This window comes from Lagenorhynchus albirostris, chromosome 7, assembly GCF_949774975.1.
Source record: "Lagenorhynchus albirostris chromosome 7, mLagAlb1.1, whole genome shotgun sequence".
Classification (NCBI taxonomy): Eukaryota; Metazoa; Chordata; class Mammalia; order Artiodactyla; family Delphinidae; genus Lagenorhynchus; species Lagenorhynchus albirostris.
The window spans coordinates 19,164,946-19,185,779 of record NC_083101.1 but is presented as its reverse complement, the minus strand read 5'-3'; the positions used below and the strand labels follow the sequence as shown (position 1 = coordinate 19,185,779).

Here is a 20,834-nt window from a genome sequence, read left to right as displayed (position 1 = left end):
CCAACAGCAGGCATACAAATGTTAAGGTTCTTTCAAGAGCTACCTGCTGTTTACTTACTATGTACTGCGTGTTGGGAAAACTTGGCAGAGTAAGGACCTATTCTCTGTTTCCAGAAATCTCAGAAACTAGAACATACACAAGCAAGGTTCAGTAGCAGTGCTAGTCTGAATGAAGGAACTGAGAGAAGTGTCACTCTGAGCTTGGAAGTTCACAGAGGGCTTCCTGGAGGAGGAAGTGCTTAGGATCCCCAAATATTGATCGAAGAGGCCTTGGAAGATCAGGAAAAGATTGAAATAATAACAAGGATAATAAAAGTAATGAAGACATCATTACCTATCATTCATTCAGTGCTTAATTGTCAGAGCTTGTGCTAAGCATTTTAAATCTTCAATTTTAAATTCTTACAAAGTGATATGAGATGGTATCTTTATTCTTATTTTGAAGATGAGGAAACCGAGGCATGGGATAATTAAGTGGCTTGTGCAAGTTCAGATATCCATTAAGTAGTGGAGTTAGGATTTGAACGCAGGTCTATCAGAGTCCAAAGTAAGTGTTCTGAGCCACCACCTTATAAAGCCTTTTGTGCTGGAGGGCCAAGGAAAGGAGTTATGATTCAGGACCAGGCCCAAGCTCTGTCTATATAACTTCCAAACACTTGGCTCAAGAGGGAATACTATCAGTACCCTGGAATTAGGACCTTAAGAAGCCAGATATCCTGTGAGTGCTCTAGAGATGAAGCATGCTGACAGACACCTTGGAGAAGCTGTCAAAGCTCAGTTATCATTGAGGAAGGGTTCCAGATGCCTTGAAGTCTCCTCAGAAAGCCCCTTTGCCATCTGAGCAGGCAAATCTCTCTGTCCTTCAACATACAGTTCAAAAAAAATAATATATTGGAAGTTTTCTCAGGTAACTTTGTCCCTCTTCTGAATTCTCTGAGTATTGATCTAATATTATTTTCATCACATGTCATTCTAAAAATGATTTGGGGCGGTTTTATCCTGTATGTATATTTTCCTCTTTTAGAGCAATAAGCAAATTCTATCTTGTATTTACGTTAAACTGTAAGCAGTTCATCTTCACATAGTTAGACTGTATGTAGACTGTAAGCTCCACGAGGGCAGGAACCATATCTGAGTCATTCATCTCTTAATACCCAACACCAAGCACTCTAACCTGATCATAGTAAGTGCACAATATATTTATATTTGAATAAAATAAAGCTAAATATATTTTTTGATTTGAATTTACATATAGCTGGTGCTCATTATTCATGGAATTAATGAATGAACAAATACTCTTATTTTCATGATGGCCTTAATGTAATTAGCTCTCCTGTGATCTCTTCTAAGGCAAGATGTATGAAGGAATTCATCATTGCCGCACTCCTGGAATGAGTTCATTTTTGCTCATTCAACTCTTCAGTGAGTTTGTACTATGTCCCAGATGCCATAAGCACAGGGGTTACAAAAATGGCCAAGACAGAACTTACTCCTTCCTAAGAGATTCTAGTCAACACCCCAAGAGTTCTTGAGAGCCCAGTACTGTCTGCTTTGAGACAAGCTTTGTGTCTGACTGAAGTATACTCAGCTGGACCTTTGGCAGGAGGTGGACTTCACCAGGCCTGTGAGTTAGTCAGTGTAAAACTCTGGTTTCAGTGCAAGGGAAGCATCCTGGGTTGTTAGTCAGGAATCCTTCCAATTTCATTGTAGTGTTTTTTGTTTGTTAAATTTAGGTCACTCTCTTTCTCCTTTTGTATCCTGAATGTTCATTTCTTATTTTTAAGCTCCTGGAGATTTGGGGCTCTCGTGGGGCCATGTAGTAGAGCATGCCATAGATTGAAGAGCTATAAGATGAGTCATGAGCCACAGTTCTGCCAACCACTGTGGCAAGTCACATCCACTCTTGGGGCCTCGGATTCTCCTGTAACATAAGCTGCTGTTTATGGCTTCAATTCTAGAGTCCCTTTCGTTCTAGAGACATGCGGTCCATTGCTGATTCAGCACTATTTCTGCTGAACTTAATTTTGGATTTCATTTTAGACCCAGGTCATGTGGCTGATGTTAAGAACACCCCCGCTCCCCGCGCAGTACCGAGTGTTTCTTTCTTTGGTGTTTGGCGTAAGCATCGGTAGTGCTTCATGGTTTCCTCCCTCCCATCCCTCAAACATACGTTTCATTACCAACCAAATTAAGCCCACAAATCTTAATCCATAAAGTATTTCCACCCAGACACAATAATGAGGTTCATATTTGTGGTTTGGTATACCTAAGAAAAGCTCAGATGAAACATGACTAGATCCACTGATACATTCAGACCACAAACTGCCCTGGTGTGGTCTGGTTTCAATTTTTGAAATAAAAATTCTGCAGAGCACTTGCTTTCTCTCTTCTATTTCTTTGCCTAGACAGGAAAGAAAATAAAAAAGTGGGCCTGACCAAGTGGCAACAATATAGGTTCCTGTAAAATTCTGGAAAATTGTTTCACAAATAGATTTGAATTCATTTCCCAGTGAAACAATGACCTCCTCTGTTTCGGCCTTCATCCAGAATTTTAAGAAATCTAGTTGACTCTTTCACAAGTATTGGAACATGGATTCTTGAACTTTTGAACCAATATTAAAAAATTAAAGAGATTTATCTAAGAAGGACAGGTTATAGATGGACTCATAACCCTAAAAAAAGAGATTTTCTGAAAAAGGCGGTATGACATGGTGGCCTTTGTGAAGCTGTTATCAGCCACCCAAAACCAGAGAAGGGGCACTGTGATGGGAGAGGGAAGAAATAGTCCTTAGAGTCAGGAAGACCTGAAATCAAATCCTGTTTACCTGCTGGGAGCCTTGGACAAAGTCTTGCAACTTTTCTGAACTATGGCTTCTTTAAACTGTAAAATAGAGATCCTTCCAGATTTGTTGGAGATGGTGAATGTGATAAGGAGTTATCAATGCCTGGCATATTAATAATAAGTGCTACCCAGATGTTAGTATATATTCTCCTCCTCTCTCCTTTTCCTTCTCCTCCTCTCCCCTATCAGGAAGCTCTACAACATTGAACATATTTTTTAAAAATAGACAATAATATTGTAGAGGTCACTCAAGTATTGGTTAAGAGGTTGGATTGGTTTGGGATGACAAGTTTCAGTTTATGTGTCAACTTCAATTACCTGCTAATGGCTGCCTGGAGCTGCCTTTTTTTCTTTTTTTTTTTTTTTTTGCGGTACGCGGGCCTCTCACTGTCGCGGCCTCTCCCGTTGCGGAGCACAGGCTCCGGACGCGCAGACTCAGCGGCCATGGCTCACGGGCCCAGCCGCTCCGCGGCATGTGGGATCCTCCCGGACCGGGGCACGAACCCGCGTTCCCTGCATCGGCAGGCGGACTCTCAGCCTCTGCGCCACCAGGGAAGCCCTGGAGCTGCTTTGAGAGATTCTGTGGCCGTGTTTGGACTCAAGGCAAAAGGTGTTGTGATGGATTCGCAATGTCTGCTCTGGGTACGGAAGTGTTGGTATGTGTGCCAGATGTTTGGTACAGCAAGACTAGATAGCTTTGGCAATCTTTTCCAACCCAATGTGCTGATATTTAAATGGATGGAATGCGGCTTGACTGATGCCTGGGTCTGAGGGAGCCAGATGGAGGCACTGACGGTTATAAAAGCCTGTATGAATCAACTTCAATAAAGTTTGACACATTTTGATGAAAGTTGACTCCTGAAATGAAAATACGCCTCTAAGACTGGAAGCAGGAAACTAGACTCTCAGGGAAAGCTAAGACTACTCCAGTAATTAAAGTGTGTGACCCCAGGCAAGGCAAACATACTTTCAAGGTCTACTTTTTCTTTCTCAAAAAGGGGCGATTTAAATGCTACGATAATAGCTAACATTGATTGAACACATCTGCGCCGGGAACTGCTTTACGTATCTTACGTGGATTATCTTATTGAATCTTCTTCAAGACCTCTGAGGTAACTACCTTTTTCCCCTCCGTTTACAAATGAGAAAACGGAGGCTCGCACAGCTCAAGGTCACAGAGCTGAAAAGGAGGAGCAGGAATTTAATTCGGGGGGGACTGACTCAGGAATCGGACGCCCCATGCCTAACCATCGGCTTTGCTGCCATCCTTTAATGATGTTAAGGAGTCGTTTGCATGACTGAGTTAAAAGGCCGAATTTCAGAAGGACTCGGTGATCAGGGTCCGGAATGACTATCGGCAATGAAAGACCTTTATGACTTACAGAGAGAACAGGAGAAGCTGCGCATGAGCCTGAAAACTAGAGATTATTTTCAACCCTTGCCTTGGGCTTAGTTTAGCTGGGTAACTTTTTTTTTTTTTTGCGGTACACGGGCCTCTCACTGTTGTGGCCTCTCCCGTTGCGGAGCACAGGCTCCGGACGCACAGGCTCAGCGGCCATGGCTGACGGGCCCAGCTGCTCTGCGGCATGTGGGATCTTCCCGGACCCGGGCACGAACCCGCGTCCCCTGAATTGGCAGGCGGTCTCTCAACCACTGCACCACCAGGGAAGCCCTAGCTGCGTAACTTTAAGCAGCCTTTCCTAGGGTGTAAGTTACAACATGTTGTATTAATGCAAGGGGAAGAGATTACTAATTCAACATATTTGGAAAATGATATTTTGAACCAGATGTTATTTATACCAAACAAATTACCCAGCTTTCATTACTTCAGGATTTTCTAGGGTCTTTAATATGTTTGTGTTTATCCGAAATCTCCAAGAAAGGGAGAGTTTATAGTGTTTCCCAAACTTACTTGTGTTTGAAGTATGTCATAGGATTAGGTTTGATGGCGCACAATGGGGAAAGTACAGATTTGGAAGAAATCCTAGACCCTTTCCTCTTTCATTTCCTTATATGTTAGATGAGAGTAATGGTATACCCAGCTATGACTGGTCTGTGATAAGGGTGAAGTTCAGGATGGAGCCTCTCTAGCAATTTAAAGTAAGAGTGAGGCAAATGGTTGAACATGTATCCTGTGCCTGGAACTTTAGGGATGCCATTTAACTCTGACACCAACCTTATGAGTTAGGAAGCACTGTTTTTATTTTACTGTTAAGAGAACTGAAGGCTTGGGACGGTTAAATTAGTTGCCTAGTCAGTGATCATTTGACTCAGAATTAAGAACCCAGTCTAATTCCAAACCCTTTGCTTTTCCTGCTATACCAAGTTATCTTTTGAAACAAGATTCATTGTTCAGTTTAAAAAATTAATATTTATGCAATAAACATCGGCAGGACATCCACCATCATTGACATAAAGAGAGTTATTAGATTCCTAAAATGGGACCGCTTGGGAAGGTGACGTTGGGGTGCACGTAACCGTTTTAGGTACAGTTTTGAACTTGAAGGGAAGGCACGGAGCCACATGTGCTACAATATCTATGTGTCAGGCAAATCTATAAAGCCCCTGGAAACAGCCTATTCTCCATGAGTCTGGCCTGGAGAGAAAGAAAGTGAGTAAGTGAGAGGGAGATAAAGTGAGAAGTAGCAGACAGAGGAGCTTAAAAATCTCTCCTTTATGGAAAATTGGGCCTCATGCTAAATATAAATGTATGGCTTCCAAGAAGTTAGTTAAGACATGAGAGCATTTTAGAGGGTCTAGAAATTACAACTTTCATTTTTGAAAGAATGGACTTACATGAGCAAACAAACAAATAAATAAGGAAGCAGGGGTGGGGGAGGGAATCCCTTCTAGACAGGATCATATAGTTCAGCATATGACAGGAAAGTCAAGAAATTTAGCCTGAGAGTGATAAAAGTCAGAGGTAGTCAGGAGCAAATCGAGGCTGAATCATACAAATGAGTAACTTTTCTATCATTTTTCTAAGCTTCTTTTAGGTATAGAGTTTGGCTTCATGTTTTTGGAGGAAGACTTACTAGATGAACCTTTATTTCTGCTTCAATCTCTTCATACATATAAGTATAATAATATACAACTTGCTAGGTTGTGATGATTGGAAATTACATACATAAATTTAACACACTGACTCGTAGGAGTCAGTAAACTTTTTCTTAAGTGACCAGACAGTAAATACGTTTGGCTTTGCAGCCAGATGGTCTGTCACAACCATTCAATTCTACAATAGTAGATAAAGTAGCCCTAAACATGACATAAATGAATGAGCATGGATGTGTTCCAATAAAACTTTATTTACAAAAATAGGCTGCCACCCCATGGTTTGCTGACACTTGCTGGAATATAGCAGTTAGTTAATAAATGATGACCTTATTATAAAAGCAAATACAGATTGAAATGGACAGGAAGGAAAGTAACATTTTGTTGAAAGCCTACTGCATACCTATTTAGTGCCAAGCCTTATGCCAGATGCTTTTTTATACATGTTTTCATTTATCTTGTCATTTGTCATGACAACAGGTATCATTATGCCCATCTGGAAGTTAAATCTAGACTCAGGGAGGTTCTGCGACTGACGTAAGAGGGAAAGGCAGCTTTTGGACCCTGATTTGTGACTCTAAAATGTGTGCTCTAAACTACTACACTGGGGTGACTCATCAAGCAACTTCCCGCAGTTCATATAAGGTGAAAACTAAAACGAGCACTTCTTGATAAAGAGAGCAGACTCCTTCAGCTTCCATTTCCCAGAGCTGCACTTACACATGGTGGCTGTCCACGTGTAAGTGCAGAAATATTTGACCTCTGTCTTTCTCCCAGAGCCTCTGGCTGGACCTCAAGTTTCATACACTCCCCCCTTGGAGCATGCTTTAGCCAAGGTGTATTGTTTTCAAATGCTTATTAGATTCTAGGCAGATGTTGGCAAGTTTTATTTGGCCCAATATGGAGTTCCAGAGTCTGCTGAAGACTGGCTGTGCTCACTGATCATCTTAGCCAAAAAGAGCTGCTAATTAGGGTGACGCTCTCCTTGTCTCTACCTCTGGAGCTAGGTTTTCCCACTCTGGGCACGCCCGTTTCAGCTCAAATGGTTTGCCTGGCTTTTTACCATAGATCTAGAGAGCAAATTTACAGTCCTTTTAAAATCTATGAAGCCTTGTGCTCCAGTGCAGAATTTACCAGACTATGTTCCAAGACGTTCTTAGGTAGATGTTCTGTGGACAAGGGTGTATGTGTTCAAATAAGTTTGAGGCTACTGGATTAAACAAAGCTGAACACTAACTGCTGTAGGATTTCTCACATCACGCACTCTTCTACGTCAAATCTCCCATTGGCTTCTAATCACACTCCGAATAAAATCCTAACTCCCCACCGCTCCCTACCGAGCTCATTTCCTCATTTCATTCAGATCTCTGCTCAAAGGTCATCTCCATGTCTCATCCTAATTAAAAGAGCACCCCCCTCACCACCAGCCATTGACCGATCCCTTACCTCGTTTTAGATTTCTTCTTAGCAAGTATCTACCGGAGATTGTATTCTAAGTTTGATTCCTTTTTTGTTGTCTACCTCTTTCACCGTTAAGATCCATGAATAAAAGGCCCTTGCATGCCTTGTTTTCCATTGTATCTCTAGCCCTTAGAATTACATATTGAGTGAGCATATGAGCTATGAATCTCCAAGAACAGGACAGTATCAAGTGTTCTCCACTCTTTTAGCCACCGAACACTTTTTTAGGTGCATCTCATGGGAAGGCTGTTCCACAGGACACACTTTTGGGAACTGCTTCTCTAGTGGAGTCTTATTGCCAAGAACTACTTCAACAACAGATAACAACAGCAGCAATAACAATAGAACACTGATATGGAGTGCATTTCTGTGCGAAGCAATGCACTTGCACTATGTTATTTAATCATCCCGACAGCCTTATGGAGTAGGTGTTACTATTTTGCCTTTAATACAGATGAAGAAAATGAGGCTTGGAGCAAACAGCAAGCTCTCAAGCCCAGAGCTTTCTGATGGCAGAGCCACACTCTTAGCCATTACGCAATCCTTTTCCTGGGCCGTGAATCTCTCCGTGCCCTAAGGTAGCGAACCCCTTATCTTCATCCCTCCTTTACCCTCTCCTTCCTCCCACTAGTTGTAGACAGATCTGTGTTATAACTGCCAGATTTTCCGCTGTCTCATGTGACTCAGCCTCAAATTCCCCAGACGGGCCTCCTCTGTCCTTGGTACTGGTTTTTCAAAATTCCAGGCAGTTCAAACTTTGATCCTAGGGGCCACCTCTGAAAGTAAGGGCATTCCTTGAAGTCTGCATCCTGAGATGGTTTCCTGTCTGAGGGCTGGGCTGCCTTTCCCCGTCACGCGTTATGACAGCACTCTGCACAGCTGAGAGCCTAGAGGGCTAAGCATGAAAACAATGTCAAGTTCTGGGCTTTCTGAACAAACTCTGATGAGGAAGGGTAAGTCCAAATCTGGGACACAGCAAGGACTCCTGCCCGTGGTTGAAGACAATGGGTTTGATTCCAGTTGTACTTGATTTTAGGTAAACTAGATACAAATTCTCCTTTTTAAATCTTTATTGGCAGGAGGAGTTGACCTGTGAGCAGACAGGCAATTCTAGAATGATGAAGTGATGAGAGAGAGACACACGGGGTGGGAAGGGGTGACATGAAGGGCCATCTACTCTGCTGCAGGAGGTAGATCCTGAACTGAAAAGGGATATGAGTAGGTGAAACCACAGGGAAAGACATTCTAGGAAGAAAGGAATGGCATTTGGAAGGGCATAAAAAGCATGAAATGGTTGGTGTGGAAAGCATGAGTGAGAGCTGAAGTTACAAGGTCTGTTTGGAGACCAGGGCCAGATCATGGAGAAAACTGAGTGCCAGGCTGGAGATCTGAATTCTTCCTATGGCCAAAAGAGAACCATTTGGAAAACTTTATGCCTAGGAATGTTGACTTCTACAACCCAACATTGAGGGACAGATTGGAAGGGAAGGCTGGTGGATGGGGAGTAGTGGGGAAACTGTTGCAGTGGTCCATCTGTGAGATGCCGCAGCCTGAACTAGCCTGATGATAGGGAGGGTGAGAGGCAGTGAACTGTTTTACTTGTCAAGGCAGTAGAGTCCACAGGTTTGGTGTATGATGAGGTAGTAACCAAAAGTTGGAAAAGGAGAGGGAATTAATCCTAGAGCATCATCTTCATTATGATATCTGCTAAGAGAGGAATAGGTTGTGGAGGGGGGAACAATGGGTGAGTTTCAGGTTTGGTCCCTTTGAATTGTCTTGCCCTTGAATAAAATACATTTGAAGTCATTGCCTTGGAAGATCCTACTCTGGGGTTATATTCAAGAGGAATCATGGCTCCCCAGTGAACTATGACATCTAATGCAAGATACCCGGCTCCACCTCATAAATGGATAGGAAGCTTAAATAAGACACAGTCCACCCTAGTGGTTGCCATAAGTACCAACTGCTAATCAATACGAGTGCAGTTGGGTTGGATGAACTGATTGATAAGAAGTTGTCAGAATCCGTGACAGTGGAGTGCTGGAGGCAATAGCAGGCAAATTTTAAGACTGGCGCCACCTATCCTACTTCCTGATGGTCACATCTTTGTGTAATTCCTTCTCCTTGAGTGTGGGATGGCTCAGAGACTTGCTTCTTCCCAATAGAATACGGCTAAGGTAATGGGATGTCACGTCCACCATCAGGCTACTCAAGATTGTGATATCTGTCTTGTTTGCAAGCTCTCTCTCTCTCTCTCTCTCTCTCTGGTTTTGATGAAGCAAATGGCTATGTTGGAGAGGCCCATGTGACAATAAACTGAGGGTGGCCTCAGGCCAACAGCCAGCCAGGAATTGAATCCAGCCAACAACCACACAAGTGAGCTTGGAAGCTAATCATTCCCCTGTTGAGCCTTCAGATGAGACCCCAATCCTGGCCAACTCTGTGACTGTAGCCTCATGAGAGAACATGAAGCAGGACATCCATCTAAGCTGTGCTTGGAATCCTGACCTACAGAAACTGTAGGGTAATTAATGTGTGTTGTTCTAAATGATCCAAGTTTTGTGGGAATTTGTTGTGCAACGATAGATCACTAATACAGAGGACTCCTTGGCTCAGTTCATGTGTGCTAAAGCTGTTCAGAGAATAAAAATCTGCTAATTTTTCCTTTCTAAAGAATGTATTAACTCTGATATTTTTTACACTGCCCCCATCTTCTAAGAGCACAAGAGAAGACCTAGGACTCAGTGCTAACCCTGTTGCCAAATGGCATGAGATCTTAGAAGGACTTTTTTTTTCCCTTCTCTGTGTCTCCGTTTCACCATTTTTAAAATGAGGGAAGATAAACTAGGCCAGCGGTTTCCAAAACTTTTTATTTTTTATTTTTTTTGGCCGCAGAACTCTTTCATCATATGATATTTCACGAGGAGGCTCAGTGCATAAAACAGATAAAAGAGGAGGGGCTTTAGTTGAAATGAGGTTGAGTGCTTGGCCTCCCCATCTCTCCACGGCAGCCCCCTAATATCTCGGAAGAGCCTTTTAAGTCTAGTCTCCAAGCCCCTGGCTTGGAGGTTACCAATGAGCCCTTTCAGTTTCAACATTCTATGGGTCGAAGGGAATTTTTTTTAAACACCCTACCTATAAATTGGAGCATTCTTCTGTGACATCTCCGCATAGAGCTACCTCTGTGTGACCATCCCAGGACCCAGGGCATAAGTGCCTCGGAGAGCAGGCCCCTTGCTTGGGGGCAGCACTAAAGGTGTCTCTGCCCACCATGAGCCACCTCCCGAGCAGGGGGAGCTGCTTAGGTATTTGCCTCTACTGGACTGTCTCTTCCCTAGGTGGAAAGTCATGGCTTCCTCGTCTGGTTGTGCTCATGGGCTTTATCATTGTTGTTGTTGTTGTTGTTGTTGTTGTTTTGTATCTGGGTGCCTACCCTGGGTGCAGTGTTCCTGAGGGTCTCCGGCTGGCAGGGAGTTCCGTGCTGCTCTGGGTTCTGTCGCGCTGGCTGTGGTGTGTCGCTCCTGCAGTGAGGTTACGCGTGTGCATATTGCATGAAGTGCCTATCAGAGTTCCCCAGGGCACTGCTATTAGCCAGGCTTTCCCTGGGTGGCATCCGTAGGCATAGAGCTTTCAACCAAAATATACTGACTTGCACTCAATATTCAGTCTGCCATCTTTTTTTCTAACTACCAAATATTTTACCCGGAACACATCCCTGGGTGGTTAAATTTAAGCTCTCCGAAGTATCCCCTTGCCTAATGTCTATCACTGGCCATTCTCGTATTTGTATTAAGCATCACCCTTTCTACTGAACCACCCTTTAAAAATGTGACTCTTCCTCTAGCAAGTAGCCTGCTACCTCTAACCTCTTTTCTCATCTGGAAAATGGGAATAATACCTGAATACCCAATGACACAGCGGAAGAAGTACAGTTCTGGGAGTTAGGCAGTTTTGGGAGTGCCTGGAGAGGAAACCCAATGCCACCACTTTCTGCTTTGTGCAACTGACAACCTTTTGTGGCCTCAGTTTACTTAACTGTGAAATATTTGGTTGCTGGGAAAATCTGAGAGTGATGCACAGAAAAGTTATTTTATACATTTATAAATTCATTAGAATCTTGCTTTATTAAAACTATCTGGGGGGCTTCCCTGGTGGCGCAGTGGTTGAGAGTCCGCCTGCCGATGCAGGGGACACGGGTTCGTGCCCCGGTCTGGGAAGATCCCACATGCCGCGGAGCGGCTGGGCCCGTGAGCCGTGGCCGCTGAGCCTGCGCGTGCGGAGCCTGTGCTCCGCAACGGGAGAGGCCACAAGTGAGAGGCCCGCGTACCGCAAAAAAAAAAAAAAAAAACAATCTGGCACGTGAAAATGCTTCATTCACCATAGGACACAGTTCAGAAGCCAAGCGGTGTTGCGCTATTGTTCATTTCCATTAGGACAGCAGAGTTTCTTCAACAATACCTTTCTGAGGACCTGATACCTGCCAGCAGGTAGCTAACCTCTGGGGAGAATGAGCTCCAGCACACAGGGTTCCTGCCTCACTGATGGTCTTGGCCTCAGTGGCGTACAGTCAGGTGGGGCAGGGGAGTACATCGTCGGCGCAGTTATGATGTGCCGAGGTCAGTGGGGGGAAGCACAGAGCCTCTGCAGGAACTGTCAGAGGGGTGTGTATGCCCGTCTGCAGGGCAAGCACTTGCTTATGTGTGCGTCCATGCTTCACGTCTCAGGCTGGCAGGAGGGCTTCACCCTCCTGCAGCTTCCAGCCCAGTAGGGGAAACATAGTACACTTGAAATCATACACTACTTGTTTAATTACAGTTTCTGCAGGAAGTGGGCCCTGAAGGAGCAAGTTGGAGAGAGCTGCAGTGGCCACCTGCTGGAGATAACACTAGGGTCTGAAAGACACGCCTCTGACTCTTTCTGGGCTCTGCTCTGTCCAGCCCCATCTGTTGTCAGAGATGAACAGAATTTCAGTGTGGAGTGTGACAGTTATAACCACTTGCTCAGGACTTGGAAGTGGGTTTGAGTTCTGGCTCCGGCAATCACCCTCTGAGCGGCCTTGGGGAAGCTACTTAAACTTTTCTAGCCCTAGGTCCCCTAGGTTTGAATTCGGGGGGCAGTTACACTTGCTGGAAGCAATTGTTGCTGATTAAATGGCATAATGCCTGTAGAGTACTCAGTAAATATTAGTTATTGCCATCAGCCCCTCCCTGAAAAACGTTTTAGACACGTTCATGTAGAATTCAGTAGCAGCCAACTCACCTCCTCCAGGGTAAGAGTTGGTCAGTGGTTAATTCTGAAACAAGCTGTCTGCTTTCAGAGTTTATGAAATATCTCTGGCTGTTGACATAGGGGAAGTTCAAGGACCAACCAAAGCTATTTGAGTTACCATGGCTGCATAATTAAGGGCCTGTGAATTTCAGGATATTTCAAAAAAAAATCTGAGACAACTTGGCATGAAATGATTTTTTTCATTTTCACTCACAAATAGACTAAAAATACACATGGAAGGGATTTTCCATTCACAATCTGCTTTCAATGTGGGCATTTGAATTTTTTTCCGTGATGGAGGGTCAGAGGGAGTGATGAAGTATTGAACTTAGGTTGTTGCTAAAGTTAAGGAGAGGCGGGAAAAATGAGACAACAGAGGAGGAAACAGAACAAGGCTTCAGGGCATAACTGAAAAAAATAGTCTGGTTACCAGGGTTAGAATCAGGTAGGCGCATAGGCTTTTCTCCTCTACTGAGAAGGTCATAGGGTGTGTAGAACCCCTTATGGTAGGTAAGGCCACCGCTCTTTGTCTCGGATGGAATTATTGCCTATAGTTTGCAGGAGTTTGGAGGGGTTTCCTTCTTGGAAAGGAGGCTTCATCTAATGTTTCCCACATGTTGAAGGTGTTCGTACTAGCCTGGGATTAAATTCAAGGGGATTCCCTGTGATGTTAAAGTGAGAAGTGATTGAACCATAGCCCAGGGGGACTTGTGGCTCAGAGCTTACAACCATTTCCTGGCCATCCTGGGATTCACTGCCCCGAGGCTGGGCACACTGATTTCAATTTATCTCCCAATCAGCTCTTTTAAAACCAGATGCTCCATTCACCTGGCTCTCAGAGAGGGTGCAGGCACAGGTACAGCCCTGCTTTCCCAGTCAGAGCTCCCACCTGTCAAGCTCGGCCAAGGGTGGCATGAAACTCAGCAGTAACGACCTGACTGCTGCCTCTAGTGTCATTCTTCTCTCTCTCGGGGCTTGAAATTTGAACGTTTCTGTTTCCAGGCAGAGAATTTTGCCACCATGAGCTGACCTTTTCTGAGCACCATGAAAAGTGATATACGCAGGGCTATTCTGCAAAATCAATAGACACCAATGCCAGCTGAGGGCTTCTCTGCCATCTCGCCCAGCCACCGAAAGACATCGTTCAAGGTCCCATAGAGGTCCGCCCAGCTTGACATCAGGAGACGATGCAGCATAAGGGAAAGAAGAGTAGGGTTTTGGTCCACAAGTTTTGGTTCAAAGCCAACTCTGCTTCCCTCTTATGGAAATCCTCAGACGCATCATTTCACCTCCTTGGGCCTTGATTTCTCTGGCCATAAAATGGGGCTAGTAATTTATAACTTGCAGTGTGAGAGTGAGAATTTGATGAGAAACCATAGGCAAACCATCCTATCACATATGTGATATGTAGTTAACCTTCCACATTAACTATTTTGAGTGTGTGTGTGTGTGTGTGTGTGTGTGTGTGCGTGTATTATCATCACAGAGGGGTCGTGTATTGAATCAGCTAAATGTTTGTTCCCTACTCCCTGCATTTCAAACTGCCGTGACTACAGCATGACTTATGTATTAAGCCAGCTGGATATTTTTTCCTATAAGAAAACATGGCTATTTGTAGAAATCCGGGGGGAAGGAGAGAATAGGTGTTCATAGACCATTGTGAGCATTAGAAAGGGTAAGATTAAGGGGGATATGTTTTTCATTCCGACAGCTTGAATTCCCTTTCCAAATTCCATTCTGGTTATATGATCAGGCTACCGCTGCATTTAGGGGTGGCCACAGTCTGGCTGGAGGGGCGGATTTAGTGAGAAAGAACGTTTTCTTCCTTCTAAAGGCAGTTCATGAAGCGGCAGCATTCAGGAGCGCGGCGGAATGGGCCCTGATTTGGGGGCCACGGGGACCTAGGTCTGAAAACTGGCTCCATCCCTCTGAGTTCTGTTACTCATTCTCTCTGCTTTTCAGCCTTTGTCAGAGAGGTACGGTCCCTTTCTCAGAGACCTGTGGCTATTCAGTAAGATGAGGTATACAGAGATTTAGAGCGTGGGTTCTCCGTATGATTTGTCTATTGCTATCATTACAATTAATTAAAAGAATCATCCTTTGCTAAGCATTTTAAACTCCCCACGTATATGTCTGTCTACCGTACTACTTGGGAAATTGCTCGGACTTCCACTGGACATGGAGGGGGCACAAATCCTTGTCAAAGTGCAGAATTGCAGCCTGAACGCACACCACCTGGCTTCATGATTTTTAACTGTGTTTTGTGTGTTCAGGATTCTGGGGAAATGTCCCAGAGACTGAGAGCTGTGGGGTGAGTTTTAGAACCCTCCAGCCCCTGCTTCAATCAAATCGGGCCCACATTTACCTGCCATATATTAGGGTATTGCCAATTCATTTCCATTTCATTTAATGAATATTTCCACTGCTAAAAGTAACTTTGAAAACCACTGTCTTAGAACATTAATCTTGGATAAGTCCTAGTAAATTGATAAGCAGGAAAACCAAGGAAAATCTCCATTTATTGAGCTCCTACTACGTGCCAGGTTCTGTGCGAAGTTTGATATACATATTATCTCACTTGAGGGTCACAAGCACCCTATGAGCTATAGATGGTCATCCTCTTTATATGGGTGACAAAGCTGCCAGCAGGAAAGTTGGTCACTTTGGGCGGGGGAGGCAGTTACTGGGAGACGAGATAAGGAAGCTAGGTTTTGCAAAGCATAGAAAAAAATAATCTTTAACAACTGTAGAGTTTGGCAACCCCCCTCTCAATCCTTATCCAATTCACATGGTTTGAGCAAATCAGAGAATATTCATATTCACTTTCTTTCCCCAAATGCCATCACCTCCCTGCAATGCACAGGTTCAGAGCACACTCACTTCCATCTCCTTCCAAGGGCTGGGTGCACACAAGGCTAGCAAACATTTCACAGCTTTCAATAGCCCCGAACAAAGCTCTCCCCACTCCTGAGTTGGCCTTGCCACACTGCAGGACGAGGCAGGAAGCTGGCTGGGGTGGGCAGCAGGTTTTATTTCTAAAGCATATATGGGAGGACTCCATAAAAAAGGGGGAAAAGGTCCACAAAAACATGAAAAAGAGGCGTTCATTCTTCAAATGGGGCTCCCTGTCCAGCTCTCCCTCTGGACGGAACGCATTTCCAAAGAGTCCCCCGGCAGCATGGTACTTTATAGCCGACAGCTTCAGAATCTGCAAATGCCCAAACTCAAACATTTACATCCAACCCAGGCTTCTCTCTTTTCTCGCAACCTGTGCTGACATAACCTTCAGCTTGTAAAATATAGCCAAGAATCTGACCTGCCAGATAGTGAGATGCCCTCAGACCTGGTGAGATAAAAAGACAGGGAGCGGGGGTATGGGGGGGGTGAGGAACACAGAAGAAACAATCCAAGATTGGCTAAGTGCCTCTTTTAACTTCCAAAGTGGTAGCAGTTTGGGGCAATGACAGCGACTACCCAGACTTCCAGTTCTTGAGCCCTCACTCTTCCAATCTCTTTATATTTCGTGTTCTCATAATGACAACAGAAGTTATTGTCCCCATTTTAGAGAAGTGAAAACTGAGGCTCGAAGAGGTCACATATTTTCATCAGGGTCATATGTGTGGTGGTGGTGGGGACACTAAAAGGATCCCTGGCCTCAAAACCCAAGTTCCTAATCCCCTTACAGCACGGCTGGGAACAAGAAACCCCTGCGTTCCTTCCACCGTCGGCCAGGGGAGGTGTGCTTCCCATCCCTAGAGGCAATTGTTTCTCAGGGCTTTCTGCGATGAGAGATAAGGAAGGAGAGGTGATTCTAGAAAAATACGGGGTACTGCTGGCTCTAGCACCCCAAACATGCCCAGGTACCCAGCCCAGGGATCAATGAATCAGGAGGCATCCCTGGGGAGTCCCCCGGCCCTTCAGAACAGAAGCCAGTGTCCACCACTCCCGTCTCCTCGTCTGCACTTTTCCACCTGGCCCTAGGAGTTACCTTCTCTGTTCTGTCCCCCAGCCCTCATCCCTTTCCATGTCTGACTAGAAGGTGGCTAGTGTGGAACACAAGGATGGATACATAACTCTTCGTAAACTGTAAGGTAAAGGCTGTTGAGAGGTAAAATTGTATTGTTCTTCTACCATCGTCTATCAATCTCCCCCACCCCACCCCAAAGTAAGGCCATGAGCAAACTCCACTTTCAAACTCTACTTCCTTAACCCTCGAACAAAAATATTCACAGGTGAATCAGCCAGGTAGGGAGTTAAGAGTAAATTCTTACTTTCCCTCAGAAGAAGACAGAGATAAAAACTTCCTAAAAAGTTCCTTGCACGTGGAACTATTCATAGAACTAAAACAAGCAGACAGAAATCTACAAGACTGGAAGGGGACAAGTAGAAAACAAGTCAAGGTGCATCCGATCACAGCAAATACCCCATTTTGCCAGCAGCCAAGATAAAGCAAAAGTTTCAGAATTAGGACACCACAACCTATTTGGTCCCGGAAATGCAAACAGTGTCTCACATCTTTGGAAATGGGATGAAACAGACTTACCTTTTTGGAGTTAGAAAAGACCTAGATCCTTGAGTGAACCAGCTCCATGGAATAAGTACCTGGATGTGAGCAGCGGGGCTCCCGGTGCGCTGCCCCAGTGTCACCCCGAGCCTGCTGTCTTTGTGTGGACAGGCGGGGGTGTGTGTCTGCGCGCGCGGGAGAGCTTGTGACAGTAGGCAGGCTGTGGCCAGTGCGGCCAGCTTTGGCTGGCTTATATAGCCAGCTCCTTCCTCTGTAATGGGACGCCTCGCCTCCAGACATCCTTTCCCACTTTTTCAGTTGGTGAATTAAAGGAACAGCCCTCCCAGCGGAACAGGGTTAGCTCATGAAAGACGCACTCACTCCCTGCTCTCTGCCAGGAAAAGAACTTATTTGCATACAATTTATTGCAAAAGTAGGAATTCCCTCTCCCCTTGCCTCCTGCCCCTGGCTGGGAGCAGCTGTTAGTAAAGTGGGATTTTTGCTTTGCTCCGCAAACGCAAACGGTTTGGTTTTTCTAATTGTGAGACAGAAGCCCAGGGAGCGAGAGGGAGAAGAATCAGCAGCTCTGGCTCTCTCACCAGGCAGGCTGGAAACATGGAAACGAGACCGGGGGCCAGCCTGCCTGGGCGCTGGGCAGCAGCTGCTCAGTGGCACCTCGGAGAGAGCAGAGGGGCTGAGCCGAATTCCTGGAAAGAGGAGATAAAGCCTTTCGGAAGCCTGGGGTGTTTGGGGTTCCTCGGGGCCAGCAGAGAGATAAGGGGTTAGTTCTCAGCAGGTGGGAAAAGCACTGGGAACACAGATCAGTCCGGAGTCTCTTTTGGGGAGACAGCCACGGTCCTGTCCAGCTGCCTGGAGGCGGTATTGTCCCAGCCCCGGTGCACTACAGGGGAGCAGCTTTTTGACACTGAACATGCCCTGTGCCTGGTCCTGTCTTCTAAGCTGCGTCTCCTAAAGAAAGGTCTCCAAGGTTTCTTCTCAATGCTGAAAGGTGCCCACCATAAGAAAAAAAGTAACAAGTTAATCTTTGAAACATAAGCTGTGCCTTTGCTCTCCAGCCTGCTGTGGCTTCCTTCCAAGCTCTGAGTCATCGGTGAGTTTGGTGGTTAGCATGCATTGGGTATCCTCAGGGCACACACAGGCATGGGAGGGAGCGGGGGAAGAGGCCAGGCCAGGGCACCCACGCTTGAGCTTGTCACAGCACTTAGTACTTTTTGGGATCCTGGAGGGAAATGAGGCATCATGTAACCTGTACCTACCTCTGGACCCTCCTTTATTAAGTCTGTATTAGATGCCACCCAAGGTACTTTATAGACGTTATTTCATTACATCCTCACAACCAGAAAGTGTGATAGGCACATGTGCTGTCCCCTTTTTACAGACGAAGAAACTGAAATTCAGAGAAGTAGTGGAACCTCACTGAGGGAATACACCTGGGGAGCATTTAAATGACAACACTGGGCTTCACAGTTCTTTCTATTACACATTACTGCCCAGGAACATTGTAAGACGATATTTAAACAATGTTTTATGCCCTGTTAGATTGTAACACTGCTTGTATAAAAATCACTGCCATATTTGTATATGGAAGATATGTTTCCTTGTTCCACAGAGCTAATTCAGAGATCCTTGATTTTTAAAAAAATCAGGTATGAATAACAGAGGTTTCAATTATCTGCCTTTTTTCAGTACTGAATGATATCGCCCCCATACTTATTATCATTGCTGTGGGCCTCAGTTCCCCAATCTGAAAAAAGGGGGACAAGATTAGGTCATCCCTATGGTCTCTCTGGCCCCAGTATCCTAGGATTCTCTGCTTAAGTGACCATCCCAGACAACAAGAAAGCCCATAGATAGTCATGTCATAAGACAGTTCATTTGAACTTTTCAACGATTTGGGCTGATTCAAATGTTGGTTGTTTTGGAAGTTTTTAACTCTGTGTTTTAGCTAAAGCATATTGTAGTAGCATGAGGCCGTGTCTTTTTACCAGTAGTGAGTGCTTCCATGTCTCTTGGCTTCTCAGAATCTACTGAGTTTATCTCCTGGGTTAGGGAATAGAAATATTAGAATAGTATATTATACATGTCATATGGCATATAGACTTCATTTACATATAATGCATAATCAATACATATTTGCAGTCGTATGTATATTTAAATGGAATAAGAGCCCGTGCTAGAAAGCTGGGTGATAACATACGGCTTCTTCTGGGAACCTCCCAAACCCAGCCCCCCATCCTTGTAGTATTCCTACTACAAGTGGCTTAGCCAATCACAGGGAAAACAAAGCCAAATATGACCAGGCTGGCCCTTAAGACAGGAAACAGTCCAGTGGAACAAACAAACAAGAATATTATTAAGCATTAAGTTAACTATCATAGAAGTATATTCCAGGCTTCCCCGGTGGCGTGGTGGTTGAGAATCCACCTGCCAATGCAGGGGACACGGGTTCGAACCCCGGTCCGGGAGGATCCCACATGCTGCGGAGCAGCTGGGCCCGTGAGCCACAACTACTGAGCCTGCGCGTCTGGAGCCTGTGCTCCGCAACAAAAGAGGCTGCGATAGTGAGAGGCCCGCGCACCGCGATGAAGAGTGGCCCCCGCTCGCCACAACTAGAGAAAGCCCTCGCACAGAAACGAAGACACAACACAGCCAAAAATAAATACAAAAATAAATTTTAAAAAGTTACCATTCTTTAAAAAAAAAAAAAAGTATATTCCAGAGATGATTAGCTTTATTTGTGTATTTTTAGCAGAGGCTACTTGTAAAAGGAGTTTTCTCCAAAACCTATGTGGCATCTTAAGCCATACCTCGGCTTTTAAGTAAGAGGGGCCCAGATAAGGCACTTGTTTTCATCTATCTCTGGACTTTTTTCAGCCTCCCTTCCAGGCAAATGGGTCTGCATACACCTTGTGCTCTCCAATACCTGAACCTTTGCGAATGCCGTACTCTACCTGGAATCCTCACCTCCACCTTCTCACAGCCACTTGGCATCCAGTTCTGATCTAACTTCACCATGTTGCTTCCTAGATGTCTTCTGCAAGAAATGCTTCCATGCAAGTTGTAACTCTGTTAGGACATTCATTGCCTCTACATGGTATAATTATACGTATGTCTCGTTTTTCTTCCTACATGCTAGGCCTCCAGGGGGCAGTGATCACACCTGCTTTTCCTTGCCTAGCACAGAGCCTTGGGTATTGTAGGAGCTCAGTAAATGTTTATTGAATGAAAGAAGTAATGAAGGAACAAGTGAACGTTTGACATGCTGTGCTTTATGATTAAGCTCTTCTTTTTTCACCCTTAGAACGTAAGAGGGAAACTAGATTCCCCAACACATCCATTTCACAGGTGAGGAGAGGGGGCCCAGGGAAGAGAAACGGCTTACCCAAGGCCACCTCGGCTGCTTTCCATGGAGATGGTCATCAAGGTCAGAACTGAGCAACCAAACCACGTTAGACATTACAGCGGAGGACGCTTATGGAATCAATACCCATTCATCCTCCTGTCCGGCAGAGGCTGCCCCTCTAAGCATCAGGTGTCTTATGGTGGCCCTCTGCTCAGTATGGTATCGTTTGCTATCCTCATTTACAGGTTGCCAGTGGAGGGCATGGTTTGGAGGCCCGAGGGAGTGTGGAGGCTCACCTCAGGTGAGATCATTCTCATTACCTTGAAGGTCTGTTAGATGCA

General features: G+C 45.0%; 1 protein-coding gene across 6 annotated transcripts in view; it reads right to left on the bottom strand.

Annotated features, from left to right (window-relative positions):
* The window catches only part of TNC (tenascin C), a 93,974-nt gene extending 76,640 nt beyond the window's left edge, over nt 1–17,334 (bottom strand). For all 6 annotated transcript variants that reach the window (XM_060154523.1, XM_060154517.1, XM_060154518.1 and 3 more), the window contains exon 1: nt 17,169–17,334. The gene's annotated coding sequence lies outside the window, so the exon portion shown is untranslated. The remainder of the gene's footprint in view (nt 1–17,168) is intronic.
* Nucleotides 17,335–20,834: the final 3,500 nt, after the last annotated feature.